Source organism: Leptosomus discolor, chromosome 10 (genome assembly GCF_034619465.1).
Source record: "Leptosomus discolor isolate bLepDis1 chromosome 10, bLepDis1.hap2, whole genome shotgun sequence".
Taxonomy (NCBI): Eukaryota; Metazoa; Chordata; class Aves; order Leptosomiformes; family Leptosomidae; genus Leptosomus; species Leptosomus discolor.
The window spans coordinates 16939005-16959928 of record NC_141400.1 but is presented as its reverse complement, the minus strand read 5'-3'; positions in this window follow the sequence as shown (position 1 = coordinate 16959928).

Below are 20924 nucleotides of genomic sequence, written 5' to 3'. Positions count from 1 at the left end.
CTGCCATGGACATGCTTCCATCCCGGCACAGCATGGGGCTCACTCTTGCTGTTTTATGATTTTGCTGTGCAAATTTTCTGTTAGACAGGCTTTGCAAATCTGAGGTAACTACATTTTATAAAATAAATTGAGTTCTCTCCTATCTGCATAATAAATATTAAAACATCATCACCGCAATTTTAGGCAGGGAATGTTTATGTGAGAACATCATGCAGATGTGGTGAAAGGCTAATAAAGCAATGCTAATTAGCTAATCAATCTTTCTTAACCTTTGCCTTAGACACTACATAGCGCTCATGCTAAGCTTAGATCCATTTTTCAGGGTCTAAATAATGTTGTAATCTAGCTGTAACATGTGGGTTCATTGGAAACTTCTCCTTAAATGCAACATTGTCAGCTTACACAGAAATCTGTCTATAAGCCATCTGTTGCAGAAACCGGTCATTATCAATTTCATCAATCTGTTCCCAAATTTTGCAGATGCCAGCCACTAAGAACCATCTGTTAGTGTCAAAAAAGTAACAAATCAATAAGCAGACTATTTGGGGAGGAGGTGGGGAAATATGCTGCAATATTTGGCCCAAAAGGCAAACCTGCTAATTGTTGCAGTTTCACTACTGACCTACAGCTTCTTTCGGAGTGATGCCGAGCTCATTGATTAGCCATCAGTGGGAGGGAGGTTTGAGAAGACAGTAATAACCATCAGCAGTAATGAAACTGGAGAGCTGACACCTACTCCTGCTGTAACATATTGTCCAACAGTGTCCAGGCCGGTGCCAGCAGTGACTTTCCCAAAGTCACCGGTGCAATCTGAGCAGCTTTGAATGATTACCATTAGCAGCCGCTTACATAAGGACAGTGTGTGTAAATGGGCTGAGATTACACGTTTTCATGGGTTTGTTCAGTCTTGTGAAATAAAACAAATTCCACATCTGTTTCTCAGATGACCATCCCTCACTGCGATGCTCACAATTGCTGGGACCATCTGGATACCCAAAAATCAAAATCCCTTGAGCCCTCCACTGTGATCTGGCAAAGTACATAGCTCCTGCAGAGGTGACGTTTCTTTACAACCTCATGAGAAAAAGTTGCCAAAGCCATGATGAGCAGCCGGCTGGCAGCTGACCTCAAGGCTGTGGGAGTCAGGGGCCATGGTGAGGCCAGGACCCGGGCTTCGTCTTCTCAGAATTGACAGAAGTAGAAGGAATAAATGGCACGGTTTGGCAGAAAACCTTTTTTCTCTCATTTTGTCACTTACACATCTGTAAGCTTGCACATTAACCATCCAACTCAGAAACTTAGATATTAACCATCGTGCCAATAGCCATTTGACCATCACCAAATTGCTCATGCCTTATATAAGCATTACCTCCACAAGGTTTTATAGTTCCTAAGATGCCTCTGCTGAGGCCACTGCAGTTGCCTGCCTACCGTGCCATCTATGGATGCAGGATCATGAGAACTAAAAAGTTTTGTGCAAAGCAAAGCAAAGCACAGGCTGAAAAGTAAGAAATCAAAGATATGGCGGACATGGTGATCACAGAATCACAGAATGTCAGGGGTTGGAAAGGACCTCAAAAGATCATCTAATCCAACCCCCCTGCCAGAGCAGGACCACCTACAGTAGATCACACAGGAACACATCCAGGCGGGTTTTGAATGTCTCCAGAGAAGGAGACCCCACAACATCTCTGGGCAGTCTGTTCCAGTGCTCTGCCACCCTCACAGTGAAAAAGTTTTTCCTTATGTTAATGTGGAATGACCCTTGCTGACAATTACATTTTCCCTTTGTTTTTCTTGTCCACAGAGAAGCCTGCTTTGATAAATACCTGGTAGAGAAACATGTAATGCTGGAATAATAAAGCACAGGAGCTCAGTGTTAATGAACTACCCTTGCAGCAAGAGAAAAAAAAAATTTGTTTTCAGACACAGCTTTCTCAAGAAAGAAAAATCCCAATTCAGGTTCAGTTTGTAGGAGGACATCCATTCAGAAAGTGCTTCCATTTGCAGTTTCTAATGGGCACTTTTATTTGGGTCAGATGCATAATTGTATAAGCAGTCATTCTCTGGGAAAGCTGCTTTGTCCATACAGTCAGCCTTGGGACTCTTTCACCTCAGCAATTTGGGTTAAATCTTTATCTGTCTCAACCTCATTTAAAAATGCAATAAAAAAAGACAAAGACATTTTCTTCAGCCAGAATAGAAAGACAGTATCTGCAAAACTACTCTACCATCTAATGACCATCTTCAGGCCTTGCAATTCCTTAAATATATTCTGGTAAAGAAACTGTATCACAAAAATACACACAACTCCCCTCTCAACAGCTCCAGTTCAGAAAAGCACCCACGTATCTTACACGTCTTGCTGGACTAATGCTTGTTCTCATACCTCTATATTCATATGTACGTGTGTGTATATATATATATATACAGACATATATACATGTATATATACACACGTATATATGTATATATGCACACACAAGAAAGCATGTGAAAGTACTGCATTAACTATTGCTTGTCCTGACAAGCTGCAATGGCCCTTTCCATCTGACCTTCAAAGACATTTCCTTTGGATACCTGTTCCCCATGAATTACAGCTGGAAGGAGCAAAGCCAGGGCTGATAAATGTGCAGGGCAGGACCAAGTGGTCTTCATCAAGAAAGGAGCATGGAGCTAGGCCGAGATGAACGAGGGAGTACATTCATATGTTACGGCTCCAAAAGCCCTAATTAAACATTCACCATCACTGTCGGGGGACAAAGAAATGCAAATATTACATGGAGGAGGTAATACAGGAGGAGCTGGTATTTGTAAATATTTTACAGGAATTGAAATAGCTGAGCAGTTTGCTGGTAGAAGAAATGGAAAAAAAATTAAAAGCTCAATATTCATACACTGTGCAACAAAAGTCATACCTGTATGGGATTATTACAAATGGATTTGGCTGTGCTTAGGATTTTCAATTTGGTGTTTATAATAAAGGGTAGCTAAACCCTCTTACTCACAGCTGAACATCAGCATGCAGACCTGCAAGGATAACTGACCTTTTTGAATGTTAATTATCTTTAAAAGGCCTGTTTGCCCAGAATTGTCTGAACCAGCTGTAACCAGCCACCAGTGTCACTGAGGAGAAATGATGGACATCATGAGGAGTCATTTGATATCCATTAAAGGGGAGGAAAGTCATTAAAATATATTGGGCCCAGGGACCTTATGAAACAAAGAGAAGGTAATTACCTTAGGCTTAGATTTACCTGCCTGGACTAATCAATAAAAAGACACCCTGAAAAGCAAAGAGGGAGTAGAAAGAACACATTTTGACATGTTTGTGAGGAACATCTGTCACCAGGGCAGAAGAAAAGGCCAGCACGCTTGCCTCAGTGCTGCTCACCCAGCTGCACCCCTGTGAGGAGAAAGGGGTCTCACTGGGGGAGCAGGAGCCAAAATACATCTTTTTAGAGGAATCATGGGTCAGAAAGACAGCGTGACACCCTCAGCCCACTCCTGGCTTTGGCTGGTTTTGTGACCTTGGGACTATCACTAGGGACATGGTCAGGTTGCATTAACTAGGCAGACGGAGGTACCTAATAGAGTGCCCTCGCTTTGCTGTCGCTGTATATGGGTATTAGCTGTCCTCACAGGGGCTGAGCTGTGGGCAATAAAGAATTTCTGAAGCCTAAAGCACATCTTCAGTGGCTCACTATCTATGTGGAAGCAACCAAGGTGCTTTTTTGGCATGGCAGTAAAGATCAGGTTTGCAACATTTCCCTGGATTATGCAGCATCTTCTGGGGCTCTCCATGGCCAGATGCTCAGAGGCAGCTGGATTCAAGCTCCCACAACAGTTTGCTGGCTTTTTAACAACCTTGGTAGGCTCCAAGCTCTCTGAAAAACCTGATGCCCCCCAATCTCTTTTAAAATGTGACACCGATTTACTTTTTCAACAGGATATGTTCAAATTAGCTCAGCTGCAGAAGATGAGCAAGGAAGGCTTAGGCACAGAAATGCCGTGGGCGTCTCGTGCTGCAGAAGTGATGCTGTCTTACCTCCACTAAAATCAATGGGCATTTGGGCACTTTTTTCTCCAAAAGCAAAGTTGCTGATTTTACGCACTGTGCAAATCAGTCGGGTTTTTGCAAAATGAAGTATCCTCCGAGCCACTTCACAGAACTCCATGTATCTTCCAAAATGAGACACGCAAAAACTCACTAGTTATTTTTGTATCATTATTCATTTTAATTAAAATCTTTGTCAAGGGAATCTATTGCCTTTTTTCTATTTTCTGCTCAGATGTTGCAGTCCTTGACATTACGCTGAGGTCTGTGAAGACACAGAATATTAATGCCTCCCGTTCTAGAAAAATATATTGAGTCTGCTCTACTATTTTGACCTTTTCAGTACATTGTATTTTGATTAACTGGCCACCTCGCTTCTGCCCCACAGGTCCGCAAGGCTATAGAGGGACGAAGAGGTGGAAAAGCTACCAAATCACATTTCTAATCACTGGGAAGGTTAAATGAGTGCGATAAAACAGGGTATCTCACAGAGCAGCTGATGCACTTGGGCTGCGGCACAACTGCACATGTAGAGGAGAACGGTGGAAACCACAACCAAAAGGCCCCACCGTCACCACAAGCATCTTTCCCATCTTGCTATTCTGTATTACTTTCTCTCGATAGCCTCTGCAAGTGCTGTCTTTCCCAAAAGCCAATTAATTCAAGTCACAAATATCTGTCCTGAATTCTTGCAGGTAATTAGCACCACAGGTTATCAACAGGAAGCTGGTACCCACAGGCACTTCAGATAATTGTGTTTCAATATTGGCACATTTCTGCTTACCACAAAAGGTCACTTCAGTTTCTCTCCTCCATTTTCACCTCCTCTTTTACTAAATAAATGAAAAATCATTATCATTATTTTGAAAGCTCTTAACAGTCGGCAAAGTCTTTGGGCATTACAGGACAGACGTGAGTGACATGGGCACTTTAGGAGGCTGCAAAATTATTATTTTCTAATACTTGGTTTCAGATATAACCCTTCTCAGCACACTAGCTAATGAAAAAAGCCCAAAGTCTAGTTGTATACTCATGCACCTGCAATAATTTCAAAGAAAAGAAATGGGAAGAATATGCAATTATAATACAGCAAAACTGTTGGTCACTTTAACCAGCATTTGCAATTTGGGTAAAGCTATATTTAGTACTGCACAATTTGGAGGACTCTTTACCTGATACAAATAGTTCTAAGGGGTAACAATTCATTTAATTATATGATGAATAGCTTCTACAAACAGAGTAAGTATTATACATGAAGGACAATGTAATTACTTTGTAAATATAGGATTATATCTGTCCTTGAAACAAGAAAACAAGTTAAATCAGCCTTGCAAAACTACTCCCCACTCGCAGTGAGTAATTCCGTTGTAAAAATAAAATACAAATCATCACCTTCTTTACAGAAAAGCCAGAGTAAAAAGGACAGCTGTGATGTTTTTATGACTGGGTGTCCTGGTTTCAGCTGGGACAGAGTTAATTTTCTTCCTGGTAGCTGCTACAGTGCTGTGTTTTGGGTTTAGTATGAGAAAAATGTTGATACAAGCTGATGTTTTTAGGTGTTGCTAAGTAGTGCTTATCCTAAATCAAGGATTTTTCGGCTTCTCCTGCTCTGCCAGCGAGAAGGCTGGAGGGACATGAGAAGCTGGGAGGGGTCATAGCCAGGACAGGTGACCCAAACTGGCCAAAGGGATATTCCATACCACAGGTCATCATGTCCACTATATAAACTGGAGGGAGTTGGCCAGGAGGGGCAGCTCACTGCTCAGGGACTGGCTGGGTGTCAGTCAGCACGTGGAAAGCAATTACGTTGTGCATCACCTGTCTTGGGGTGTATTTCACTCTCTTTTTTATCTTCCTTTTCATTATAATTATTATTATTATTACTATTTTATTAATATATTTTCTTTTTATTTCAATTATTACTTTGTTCTTATCTCAACCCAGGAGTTTTACTTGGTTTTGACTCTTCTCCTCATCCCACCAGGGAGAAGGGGAGGAGTGAGCGAGCAACTGCGTGTGCTTTGCGGCTGGCTGAGGTTAAACCACAACACAGGGCCAGCCAAACTCAAGGCAAGGCTGTATTAAGAGTTAAATTTCAGTAAGGATGAAACCTTATCTTCAAGAAGTGCTTCAGAGCATGCAATAACTTCACAGCCACCGTGGACTGCTGAATAAACCATATATTGAAAAAGAAGAAGTCAGCATTTGTACCTTGTTAAGCTGAAGTTATGAATCGGAAGCATCACTGCTGGTTAACAGTTTGGGGGTGGAGGGCGTAAGCCGTGGCTCTACAGCTCTTAATTTATACCACTGTGTACACTTGTGGTGCCTCTCCTGCCTTTTTCAAGATGTACAGCCATGCTATTTACCCTAGCATTTTCTGCAAGAGCTCAATCACAGTCATTTGATCTTCTCAGCCAGATATGTGCTTATTGACATACATATCAGTTATGTCAGTGTATACAAGTGTAGCAAGTGAATGCCAAAATTATCCCCATACAGAGGTTTGCACGCACAGTCCTGTAATACTGGTCTTTGAGGTACCAAAATGAATCAAATGAATCTTGCAAGTTTGCTTTCTGAATTACTTACAGACAAGATGTCATATGGAGTGCATTAACAACAGGAGTGCAGAGTTGCTTTGAGTTACTCCCTTTCTATCATCACTGCATTATTACACTTAGAGGTTTTTTTTTATTGTATCATTAAAATTAATGAAACCTTATAGACACAAAACTGGTGGGTGGTGCAACAGGGAATGTTAGAATCATACTTTCATTTCAATCACTCACAAAACTGGAAAGCTAACCACTTAACCACTGAAGACTGCAGCGAGCTTGCTTAAAGAAACATCTTGGCCCTTTAAAAAAAAAAGAAAAAAAAAAAAAGAAAAAAAAATGACACTATCTCAGCAAAAGAAAGTGTAACCATAGTGCAGTTCCCAGTTGCCTTCATGAAATCAATACTCATTTCATATGGTACAAAACTTTTCCTTTAACCTTTGTTCAAGGCACAACAGCACAATCAACCCAGGGTTTCAGCCCCGGTGACCTTCCCCAGCAGAACACACAGCCCCACGTGCAGAGAGCTCAACCAGCCCTTTGCAGACCCAGCCCCTAAAAGCAGCCGACCCTGTGAGGGTCACCAGCTCTCCCTCCGGACGAGCAGTCTGCCACACGCTCGCCCCTGGCCCATAGGCTCCACTGAAGCTGCCCAGTGACTTTGGGAGGTGGCCATGTGCGAGCAGCCAGGCTCCCGCCAGCCCGTCCTGCAGCGCTCTGCTTGTCATCAGGGTACAACTCCCTGAACAACAAGATGACAGCGAAAAAGGATAAAAGCTTATTGTTTGCAGCCACCCAAGAAACTCATGGCTTGCCTAAGAAAGCCACAGACTGCTCACAACCCAGTAGATTTTTTTGTTTCCTTTTTTTTCCCCAAATTTGCTGTTCTAAGAGAGTCATTAGGAAGTTTTATGCATTATCACCTCCCACTGTAAAAAGCAATCAAGTAGTTTCTTCCTAAAGGAATGAAGCAAAATAACAGGACAGAAGGTCACCTTAGCTCACCTATTTTGAAGAAAGATTGCTTTGTTAAATGAAATTATTCTTCTTTTATTTTAACAGGGTCATGGAGTCTTTTAAGCTTTTACGTATAAAATTTAGATGCTTCTCACTGCAGTGAGCTGCCAAAGCAGAGTGAACATCATTCCCAACCTTACTCACACCCAAAATCTCCAGCAGGAATCCTGCAAAGCAATGCCATCTGCACCTCTCTTTGTGGTTCATGCCCTTGCTGCATCTCTGGATAAGAGCACAAGTACCAAGAAATTATTCAGGCCTTTAACATCAGGTTTCAAGTAACTGATCTAGGAAGCACAAGTCCTTGGCCCAAATTCAGCCAAAAGTGACTCCTGTCCAAGTGTGAGAACTGTTGGTGTTTAAGCATTACCACTAAAATTTTCAACCTGCTCATCTTGAAGTTCATAACCTCACACAATTCATAACCTCATACGGCCCTCGACGGTGTAACTCAGACACGAAGTGCACACCCCACACAGGCTGGGGGCAAGCGCACGTCTCCAAACACAGGCTGAGCCAACGCTGGCTGTGAGCACGCAGATTTGCAGCTTTCTGTAAAAAGCAGAGCCAAACAACAAAATTCAACTCTGGACCCCCATGTCCGTCATCGGTTTTTCCTCTTTACAGGGAGGGTGATGCACTCTGTTCATACTGAAATACTATGAGTGACTCAGTGATGGTGACAGTCTGTCTGTCCACATGCCTGAAAACTTCTTTTTGGTTTGCTTTTTATCTGATAATGCCTATTTTCAGTATATTTTTTTTCTACCTCTATCCATGACCGTCTTCATCCTTGAGGAGGCTCAGATGACAGAGATGAATGTGCGTGCACACCCTTGGATGATTTTCTACTACCTGGATCTGGAAAAGCAGGACAATTTGGGGTGTGGGTTTGGTCTCTTTCTGCTTCCTGAAATGTGTCCGGATGGATGTACCAGTGACAGTTGCCTTAGAAACCAGCAGAAGTTATCTTGCCTGGCTGGGGCAGTCTCTCATGCTCCTGGGAGCAGGGAGGCAGCAAGGCAGGTATGAATGTTCATACTGGAGAAGTAGAAGGCTTTTCTGCTCTGCATGGAGCAGGAATGCTCTGAAATTGCAGCACCAGCAGAGCCCGGTGTCCACCAGCCCCTCCCCAGGGCCGGGAGTTGTGGCACCAAATTGCTCCCGAGCAGGGTCCAACCATCCCAGGAGGAACTTTGTCTCTCTCCAAGCAGAGGGGAGGTGGCTATTCACTAAGTAAACCCTCAGATCTGGTCACAGCTCCCACACCTGCTCTGCTTCATAGATGGGAGCAATGGGACAAATTCTGCCCTGCCCTGCTGCCTTTCTGCCGGCTCTTCCATCCCTCATTTGCTCAGCCTGCCAGCACCACTTCTCACCAGTACATTCCCATAGCATCTCCGCAATTCTCGTGTCAGTGCAGCTGCCTGCAGAGGGGGAAGGGTGTACTTCATCCCTCTGTTTCTAATAGCAGGTCTGTTCTCACTGGGTGTATGGTTCCTTCAGTTTCCTGCATCACTTGGCAGGAGAGGTTTCTTGACTCAGGTCGTGAAGTCCATCACCCCAACGCTGCTGCTGCTGCAAAGCTTTTCCATGCAGGGCCAGAGCTGCTGACAGCCGGTGCCTCTGGAAGCAGCCAGCTCCCTGTATTTCTGCTCTGCCATCCCACCCCAATACTGGCGGTGGGAGAGAGGTGCTGCTTACCCTCACCTTGCTGGAAAGGCCAAACCCCCTGCCGAGAGGGTCACCAGCAGCAGGGCAACAACTCCAACGGAAAAAAGGAGCCAAGTATTTCAACCCACTGATAAATGCATTTTTTAACTGTGGGGTTTTTTCCTTAACCAATAAGAAACCATTTAATTGAATTAAGCAAGTTTCCTTCCATTTTTATGTGTAAATACAAGTGATATGTAACGGCTACAGGTAGCTATCTAGATGTTTATATGAAATGATTTACATATGAAAAGGCTACTGCTATGATCATTTGTATTTTAATTATCAGCACAGTTCTGTTAATTTCAAGCTCTAGTAGAAATACTAAAAAATCAGTGTTTGATAAATGGAAAAAGGCTTTAATGGGTCAAGGAGGATTATATTTTTGCACATCTGCAAACTGTGCAAGAGAAATAAATAAAGATGTTGGGAGCTATTTAAAGAAAAGTATTTGACAATATCCCTTTAAATGGGTTTAAAATTTATGTATATTTATTACAAAACTTTCCCAACATATTTGAAAATATATTCATGATTTTGGGGAAGAGGGGGAGACTGGGGCACGAAGGAGTTGGAAAAAGTACAAATATTTGAAAACCAACTTTAGAATGTATATAAATCCTTTTCAAACGCAGTCAGTCTAAAGGTCTGCAGTCTGTGCAATCACTGCCTTCAGTGCCATTTTTGTCAGTTCAGTGCAGTATTCAAAATACATTTAAAGCTGTAAAAAGGAGCACCCTTTTTCATGAATTCTGATTTATTTAATATTAGATCTGAGTCTAATATGGCACAGAAGCAGCAAAAATTGTGCTCGAAGGAACAGCCAAACTTTCTTTCCACTTTGACAGGTGAACAAGCAGTTATTACATTTCTGTAGAGCACCTTCCAAACCACATGTAGCTGAGTTTCCTTATTAAGAAATGTAATTTCACTTGGTGCTGCAACAGCAAAATATGGCATGTTAGGTCACGGCTAACAATGGAGACGTGAATGTGAACACAGATATAACTAACTTTTTTATTTTTTTTTTAAGCACAGCAGTAATAAAAATGGAAGTCAAGTCCAAAACGAGAGTTGCTGCCAAGTCTCGGCCAGCGCCGAGCAACATCAGAGGCCACAGCCCATGTGGGCGGCGTGCGTGGTGCTGCCCAAGCCCAGTGCCTGCCCGTCAGAGATGGGCAATGGCAGTAACTGAGCATCCTCCCCTCCAGCATCAGTACGTGCAGGGCACGCGAGGCTCTGCCTGTCCCCTTTGGTTTACAAAGGGTCAGGGGCACTATCAGAGCACAACATTATCATTTTTAGGGGATGCAGCAGCTACAGCTTCTTCTGCCAACATGTGCAGCAGCTCCTGAGAATCACAGAATCATAGAATCTCTTAGGTTGGAAAGGGCCTTTAAGATCGAGTCCGACCATTAACCTAATGCTGCCAAGTCCACTGACTTCTGCACCCCAGACAAGAGAGTTCATGGGTTAACAGTTCATGGGTTAACAGTTCAGCAGCAACCCAAGATGTAATGAAGCCAGCAGTTAAGGGGTGCCAAAGCGTAGTAAGTGACAAAGAGCTTCTTCCTCTGAAAGAGAAAGAGTTTACCCCATGAGGAAGAGAAAAGGCTGATTGATTTATCTTGGTATCCTGTTCTCGTTAATGAAACTACAGAATGCTTACAGACTAGGGTAGGGATATCAAATAAAGTAATTATTAGATCCATGAGACAAGCAACCAAACAGATTGAGCTCAGCTCCAAAATTAAGATGCCAACACGAAACAATTACTTATCCTGGCTTTTCTCTGGGCTTGAATTAAAGATAGTTGACTTCACCAATGACATTACTTACCAGAAAAGGTGAAAATGACTAATGCCTTCTAAGTAAATTAATTTTATGTCTTACCTATGAATGTGTTTTGCTGCATTTTGACCGAGAACAACTCCCTTCTACCTTCATAGAGAAGGACAAATCCCCAGATGAAGCAGGGCAGCAGTCAGCTGTAAACCTGACCCAGAGTATTTGTACTGCATTTTTCATGTACAGATATCGTTAACAAATAAGGCTGTCTCAGGAAAGGGATTCCAATACAAAAGCAATAAAAAAGTTCCTTGTGGTGGCTCAGCAAATATTTGTTTGAATGAGTTTGTATCAGGAGCATTTGTGTCAGTTCTGTACTTTCTCTCCTCAGGTGTTCATGTAACCAAGATTTAATCAAATATTCCTGAAAACACACTCACCCAGCTCCTAAAGCAAGCTCTAAATCAGCAGTCCCATGGTGGGAAATGAACTGGTGCAGCTGAGCAGCAGAGGCTGTGATTCTGCCAGCAATCACCAAACCACAGCTCCAATTTCAAATTTTACCCATCAAACGGCCAACCACAGCGTAAACTCAAATTGCAGCTGACTTAGGGACTCTCATGCAGAGAAAAAGGCTGCATTTGTCAAGTGAATGAGCTGTTAGGAAGTATTTGCCTCAGCTCAGCTCTGTAATATGCAGTTGAGAGAGAACAGGACTATATCTGAAGATGCGGTTGTACCTATAAAGCATAGGCGCTGGTTAGCGCTGCCTGGGGCCAGCCCTGAGGGTCCCACGGGTGCAGAGAGGTGCCTCCATCTGTGTGTCCTGCAGGACGTCCCACCGTGGTGCTCAGCTGTGGGGCTTGAGCACAACCCCCCAGTAAAGCAGCACCGACCTACTTAGGACCGAGCCTGGTGTTCAAAATCAGAATAAGAAGAGCTGTGCAAGGAAAGCACAAATCAAGTCACATTTACCAGACAAATTCAGGTCCTGAGGCTACAACCTACTTAATGTTATAGGGGTGTGATTTGTGAAGCCTCTTCCCAAAAGGCATTTTTCCTGCTCAGATCAAAGCTTCAGCTAGTCCTATACTGGACAAGGAAGGGAAACCATATAGCAATTACTGATTGCCCAGCTCCCCTGGATCCCCCTCCCCACCACTCCTCCTGCAGAGGACATCAAGTTACAACCACCGTTTAAAAATGCTCATCTCTCACTTGCCTCTACCACAAAAAACATCTGCGGACGTTATTCCCTCGACATTGCCACAAGCACACTCAGTCGCTGAGGTCACGGGAGAGTCAGGGGCAGAGCAAAATGGAGAAAAACCTTAAATAAGAGAAATAATAATTAGAAGGATGCCCAGGAAATTGTTGTTTGAGATTGTGCAGAGTCAACTTTGAAAAGTAGGCGGAGGACTGGGAAGAAGACTGCTTTGTTTTCTCTATGCAAGGTTATATTCCTCTATATTTTATCTACCAACATTGTAATTCTGTTTTTTAGCCTAATAAATTTCCCACAGAAGCTCTATTCATTCTTAAACCCGTGACTGCTGAGTCAGGGAACTGTCATGTTTTTCCATGCCAGCATCGGCTCACACCATACTGAAAAGCAAGGACTAGAAAATAAAAGGCAACATCATGCTTTTACCTGAAAGGAGGAGACAGCTTGGGGGGACTTGACAGTCTTATTTTGCTGATCATCAGTCTCTGCAATAGGGTGTGCAACCAATTAATTAAGCGCAGGCTGCATGAGCCATGATTTCATGAGAAATCTAACCTCTGTCACCTAAGATTTGGAGCTAAGCATGGCGTCTAATTCCCCCCATTACCATGCCATTCCGTTGCTGTGAATTGCTAAATATCTGTGCTGTACTGCTCAGGCTGAAAAAACCACCTATATGTGGATATCTGGGGTGGTAAGAACATGACAGGAACCTCTACACTGTCCCAAGGACCGTGGTACAGATTCCCACAAGCAATGTGACACTTCCAGACCAGAAAAAAAGGGTTTTTTTTTTTTCCTTCTAGCTTTGAAGCAGTCTTTATCTCAGCAAGACATTTCGTTTCCCTTTGTGAATAGAGAACAAGATTCTCTCTTCCATCACATGTGGTACCACCAGGGAGAGAGTTTGCAGCCCTGCAACACGCCCAGCTCCTGACATCGAAGGACCATTTCAAAGCACACAGCACTCCAGGCTACCCTGCCTCCGGGCTTCCTTCAAAGCCTACCAAGAGGATTTTAGCAAAAACACTGTGTATTTTTTGATCCTGACATCTGTTCAGGAGTAAGTGGGACTAATACCACCAAACTCCATTTTGCCATCCAGAATCAGACAGTCACACACCATTGTCCCACGAGACCGCGCTTCCGCGGGCAGCCTCACCTGCCTTTTGACACTCCTGCCACCTCCTCTGGTCATGTTTTCCTTTTTAAAAAAAACATATTTATACAGTCAAATTTCAAACACTTGATTTCACTGGCCCTTTTTCCCTTGGGTCTGCTCTTTACATACTTTTCTCACCCAAACCTGCCGTGTGTCACTGTGCTAAGAGAAATACTAATTAACACACAAATATTCAAAGGGCAATAGGCTGAGCCACAAGAATTGCTGTATATGTGCACATTTCCTTTTTCTAAGGTTATTTCTCTCATAATAGAAGCCTTGGAATTCTCTTTGAAGCTGTTTTAATTGGGGAAGAGCTGGCTCTTGCCAGCTGTAATAACATTGATGTTTGTCATCGAAGAGGTGTCTTTTGATTTAGTTTGTCTTTCTGCTGATACAATTTGCTAAGCAGCAAACCTCATCTTAATTTATTTATTGGCTCTACTGAAGCAACAGCTACAAGTTAATTACAGTTTGCTTTTTGTAACACAAAAACATGCTGTAAAATGTTTTTATCAGTGATCAAATCCTTGGATTACTCTGTTAATTGTGACCTGGCTTAATCACAGAGTATTCCAATTTAGTAGACTATTTTTCCAGCTTGTCTCTGCGGTTGTAAGCCATGTTTCCCCGTCAGGAAGTAAGGTAAAACCATTAAGTGTGCTTTGGGAATGACATCTGATTTCTGTATCATTTAAATCTACCACCATTTCTACTATTAAAAGAACCAGAGCAGCAACCCAGCCTTTTTGTAATAATTTATAACCTCTCAGCAACCAAGAGCATGTTACACAGAAACCACTGTGTGATCCATCTCCGCCCTGCACAGACTCAACTTTTGTTGGCAGATTTGTCAATCATGTTTATAGGCTCCTTTCTGCCGTGCAGTCAGGAATTCTCATCCTATTTTGATCTGTGTCATAAAAATGTACTAGGACTGATATACACCCAAGGACTTTCTGTTGATTTGTTTCTGTCTCACAAGCTATGTCTAATTTATGTGTAACTTATCTCATTCTATTAGATCACTTTGTAATCATATTTAATTTAGATTTATTCCCGACAGTTCAGGCTGGCTCCAGGCATTTAATTAAATTTTGCCCTCTTAAGCCACTTAGTCTAGGTTTCAAACATGATGTAGTTTTTCCTTGGACAGCTCTTTTCTATCCATAACCTTTGAGTTGGTAATTTGTGCAGTTGCATCTTCCATGACATTTTCAAGCACTTCTTCAAAACCTGGCCTTGACGCTGCACAGTTGAGGCATGCAGCAAGCAGCAGGGAAAGAATCCAAGGAGAGGAAGTACAGCACCATCCAGCCGTGCTTTAACGGGAACCACGCCATTTAGACACCATTTTACCATGCACAGAAACCCAAAATTACGACCACAGAGTCAAACATGGCACAAGGGTGAGGTCAAAAGTAGGGATTAATAGTAGTAAAGCTAGTAAACGGCACTATTAAATTACAAATTTGATTTGGTTTTGAAGACTTGAACTGAGAACTAAGGTGTGTGTCTCATGAAAATTAAAGTAGAAAAAAAATAATTGAAAAATTATAGAATGCAAGTAATATCAATTCAAATTATTTTTATTTGAGATGATTGCCCTTTGGGAGATGGACATGAAAGTCTTTAGAGAAAGAATTAAAATACGTAACTGAAAATTTGGATTAGAAAACAACCTTAAATACAGTGTTTATTAACTAGTTTGGTTTTCTTCCATGATTTTTACTAATAAGCAAAAACCCTTTGCTTGAACAGGACTCTTGATGGTTTCTTAAGAATTCTTTCTGTCTTGCTGATTACTGGAACTGTCTCTTCCCTTCTGCTGTTACTGACAAATTACAGTATTTCAGAGAACACACTTTAAATTTCCTTTTGTCCTGCAATTTGTCTCACCTTTGTTCATCACACTTGAACAAAACTCTTCAAGTCTTACGTTTGCTCTCTTCCCTACTGTCAATCCTCCCTGTTAATTTCTTCCTACCACTGTATCAAAGTTCGGTATCACCAAAATGCAGTCAAGGTGTGACTCCATAATGGCCACACACCTCTGCACATTTTACTGTAGTCTGGAGTTCCTAAATCACTTAGACAACGTGTCTGCTGCTTTCTTGTTCATGCTCACAGCAGAGCACGCTGCAGAGACAGCTGGGCTAATCATAATGCAAATTCAGTGAGAAACTAGTCACTTAAATTCCACTAATATATCTTAATTTTTCACCCAGCAGCATGATATATGATGCCAATGTAATTCAATCTTCTTACATTTTTCATGAGTTAAATAAATCACATCAAGATAGAGTCCTTCAGCCATCGTATTTTACATCGCACGCAGAGCTCCTTCAGACGGATGCAGAGCAAATCCCACACCACACTTTATCAGCTTCAAGGAATTTGAACACAAGTAACTGTGAATCCCAGGAATCAGCAAGTTGATGGACACAGGCAGTCTGCTCAGGTTAACATCCCATCTCTGTGAGTATTACTATTTCAGAGGAAGGCATAAGAAGACCTTACTTGTAAGGAGCTTTCCTGCTGTTGTTAAAGCTCCAGCACTGGGATAAGTACTAACCCCCTTCCATAATTCTTGACTTTTTTTTTTTTTTTTTCTTTTAAGGCAGACCAATTGTTTCAACCCTTCCTCCCCCAGCCCAATGTATTCACAGCATCCACAGAAATGCCCAGACCATTTTAACACCAACAGCTTGCCTTCAGCACCACTTGGCAGGAGCAGTGAATGCCATGCAGGGCTTTTTCCAAAAAAAAAACAAAAAACAAAAAACAAAAAAACCCCCATGTTTCTGAAGGGTTAAAGCGGGCTCTGGTTTGCCACGTATCCCAACTCACAGCCTCACAAACCTGGGCCACCCAGGGTTTCTGTATGCTGCTGCTGGAGTTTGGTAGTGTGCTGCAGCACCCCAGGCTCATTGAATGGAAATATGTTTTTCTTCTCACTCTTTTCATAGCACGTGGAAAAGAGCAAAGGGACAATTCACATGAAAAAACAGCCACCGTTACAAGCAAAGATCACAAAATGAGTCTTTGGAGGTTCAGGCACTATTGTTACCAGGGTAGTCATTTGTATACCTCAACTTTCATAGCGGATACTCTGGTTTAGGAATTACACATTTGTATGAAACTTCTCTTGCATTCCATATCATAGCATTTTGTGATTGTAGAAAAATAGAAATCAAGAAAAATGATTTCATTTACTTGCTTTCCATTTTTCCCTCCCTATCAGAGGTCATTTTGCTAGAGAACAGTAGCTCTCTTACTCTGGCAGAGCTGCCCTTTGTTATTTTCCTTTCATCATTTATTTTCAAAGCTGTTCTATAAAATTTCTATCAATGCATTACTAATAATCTTAACCGACTTTTATGAAGGAAAACCACAGATTTCCATTGTCAAGAGGCCTTTCTCTGAACCTCAAGTGCTGACATTTTTTTGACAGTTTATCTAAAGTCAATTGTCTTCTATTGACTTTTTTCAGCTGCTTCCAGAGTGACGACACTTTTTAGGTCTGACAGTTCATCTGGCTTTCTATGCTCTCTCTCTCTTTCTTTTGGTTTTTCCCTACCATACATAAATCTTGTCAAAAAAACACTGTACCTTGCTAACAATATCTCACTTCAAATGTGTTTCATTAATTTCTCAGATTCTGTTGCTTTCATTGACATCAAAACCAAGAATCAACAAACCATTTTTAAATGCTTTTGAGGTTCTAAATTGAGAGCCAATTTAGGTATGTTTTCAGTATTTTAACTTGTAAGACAGTGACATGTTACTTGCTCTGATTGCCCTTTGGGAGTCACTAAGTGCTCATCCAGGAGCAAACCCTAGAAGACGCTGGAGCTGGCACATAAGCCACAGCTGCTTTGTCCCTACTGAAGCAAGTGGCTGTGTCCCTTGGGCACCCCCAGTCCAATTCCTCAGTTTCCAGCTGGTCTGAGGTCCAACTCTGCACGTGCTTTCCTGCTAGCTCATTACAAAGTCCCCTCTCGTGTTCAGCAGTGAGAGAGATGAAAGCAACATTTACAGGCTTTGCTGAACTGGAACCACACATCTGTTTTCCTTCTGTAACATACTTTTTCTGCAATACAACTACATTTTCCTATGTGTTCTTTCATCTTTTATACACAAACAATTTGATCAAGCTTTACTCTGTATTCTGTCCAATAAGCCATTTCAAGATTTATTCCAACCTTATGTTGCTGCAATGTCATGTTAGGAAGCAAATTAAGTTTATTTTTATATCACTTTCTTACAAGACTATCTGTTCAAACAGGGATCTCTTCCCTTTCTAAATACCCAGGGTTTTTATTCCCTTTCCAGTTCCCATCACCCTTGACTCCCTTTCTTCTGTGCCATTGCATTTCATTCATCATGACCTAATGAGGTCTTTCCTCTCAACGTACTAATAACACCCCCACACTGCACTTTGGACATCAAAGCAGCTCAGCTTTTCCAGCCTCCCTGTCTCACATGCACACACACAAATCCAGAAGATGCTTCAGAGATCGTCGGCCCAAGCCAGAACTCAGCTTTATGAGACTGTAGCCGCTCACTGCTCCCCAGCCCAAGCAGAATGGGGCCTGAATGAGGGCTTGATGCATAACAAGACAAGAGAGAAACCTTTTGAATTGCTGGATAATCTCCTCTTCTTTTTCCAGATACTCTTCCCTATTGCACCTCTTGGGATGTTTCTGGCACACCTTAAATTCCTTGCAACCGCATGCCATGGATCTTTGCCTGTTGACAGTAGCTGTATCTACACTGATAAGAAATCCCTCTCTGCTCCATAAAAGATTCTTTAACTATGACTTGCAGTTACTAATTTCAAATTCATAGTCTGTCAACACTGAAAAGCCTTCTTCAGCAACTTCTGCCATGTATGTTCTTAGCTATTACATCAAACCCTCCTTTGCTACATAAGAGGAGAACAAATAAATTCTAATCACATGCACAAATCTCCTTCCAATATTTGCTAAGCACTAAATCAACTCTTTATCTTTTCTCTTATTATTTCCCAGAATACTCCTAAAGCTCAAGAGAGCCAGAATAGAAGAGGAAAAGTGCAGAGCATGCTAAAAGAAATGGCGAGGGGGAAACTTTTTGAGTCAAGGGAGAAATCAGAAGTTTGAGTGATGGCTGACAACAAACTGGCTGTTTAGGATGAGGAACCCAGCATCACATTTGAACCTCACTAAAGTCTGAAGTTGATAACTAGACCAGAGCCTTGAGAAATGCCTTGGGTAAAAAGTTTTATTACTATTAAGGCAGAAATTGTGTAGGAACTTTATATAAGAAATGTCAGACAGAGAAGAATCTGCCTTTTCTGTTGGCAGATGCTGGCACAGTCTCTCTCCATTTCGATCTCCCCTAGGTTTTTATTTTTATTTATTTGTGGTATGCTCATAGCCTTAAAAAAATCTAGATCTGATTCAGGGTGCAATTTTTCTATGCTTCTAAGTGACTCAGGACCGTGAGTCCATTCGGCTTTTGATGGCAAAGATGCTCCTAAGCAGGTGTGAAATCTCCAATCTTCGCTCCTTATGAACTTCCCAAAATCAAAATCCCTGGAGATAGGCATTGGGGTTTCAGCTATTAAAACCACCAGCTTATCAAAAAACAGCAGTGTGGGCCAACATTGCCCTCCTACCCCTTGCACATTTTCAGGCTAAATCAAACCAGAAATTAAAAAAATATATATGTTGCTTGGTAAATCCCTATTGCTCCTCAGAATTACCGTGAACCCAAGGTAACAGTCTGTAGGATGTCCTACTAATTTACAACTCACGCCCCTGCCCATACCTCCATCCCCCTCCCTGTCAGCCAGAATTAGAGGCAGCAGAAGGAGCGTGGCTGTAGTACTCGGAAAATGTCGTAGCAACACTGAATGCAAAGGGACTCCCTCGCTCCCAGAGCCACGTCAGCCTTAGTCAGAGGCAAACTGCCTTTGCTTGCCCACAGCTCCGCTAAAAACACCTCCGGGAGCAGGGCTGCTATGTCCAGCTGGTGAATGGAGCTAAGGAAAGAACAAGAGGTGATCTCAAAACCACTACAGAAGCAATCAAATGAGAGTTGAAAGCCTCTGTTGTCAAACTGCAAAGTCAGAGAGAAATGGGATCTTTGAAAAAGACACAAAGCCAACTTGAATGTAAAATGTTTTCCCTTAAAAAAATTCAAGAAACCCCCACGCAAATGCAATCTCAGCATTCAATGAGCAGCCACACACAGACACGCAGATACCCTGGATTTTCCAGCTCAAATCTGAATCTTGCAAGGAGAATGTATTTAATCTGCATAGCCAAATATATTCCTTTAAATAGCAGACAAAGCTGAGGAGCATATTATGCTACCAAGAGAACTCCTTTATCTGAATCATTCTTTGCAGTTTCCATAGTTTTCCTAACTGAATCCCACCAGCATTCTGCACTGCATGAGGATTAAAAAACCCATGATGATTTCTGGGTTCCCAGAAATCGTTTCTAGAGTGTGTTTGGAAACGAAGTTCACATAAAAAAGCACATTCTCGGTAGTATAAAATGAGAACTAGAGAGCACGGAAAGGTGACTGTGCTGCAGTGGGCTGTGGATGGGGGCAGAACACATAGTCCTGTACTGGTGAGCACCAGTAACCCCACACATCATGTACAATGGGTACATGAGAGGACGCTTTATGGAGAGAAAAGGAGGAGGCTACAGGGCTGAGGGCAGTGAGGTGGATAACAGCCCCCAGCACCACTCTTCAAAGGGCAGCGGTCCAGGTAGGCACGAACCACTAGCACAGAGGAGACGTCAGCCTTTGGCAGCACCCAGGTAAAGATGAGTATGGACTGCTCCATCCTTACCCATGCCAGATGAATCTCCCTTCTCAGCTCTGCTCAGGCCAACAGGAGTTGGTCTTGAGTCGTAATTAGTGCCTTTTACTGGTGTAATGGACTCTGAGGGCAGAGAGAATAAACTGGGCATTTGGGACATGTCAATCAGCACTTGCCACAGGTGATGCTTCGGCCGATTTCCCCCACGAATATTAGGGGCTGAAGGCACCTACTAATCACAGGGAGCAAAGGACCTCTAGAGCAAGAATGGTAAATCAAATCAAAGGTGTTTGGAATGAGGAGTGGTTCCAGAGCACCTGATGGTGCAGGGAAAGAACAAGTTAAATGGTCCTTGTGGCGGATGGAGGGAAGTTTCAACCTGCAAAACAGTAGAAAACAGTAAAATACTTTCAGGATTTGGAGATGAGACAACAGATGGGGGGAAAAAAAAAATAATATTGGGGTTCATGGGAGAGCTGGAAGAGAAAGATGACCTTTCTGTTCCTTGGAGAGGAAAGGAGAAGAAATGCTGATGGGAAGGAGTCCCTTATAACCTGAGGAGTTAGAGTGGAAGTGGC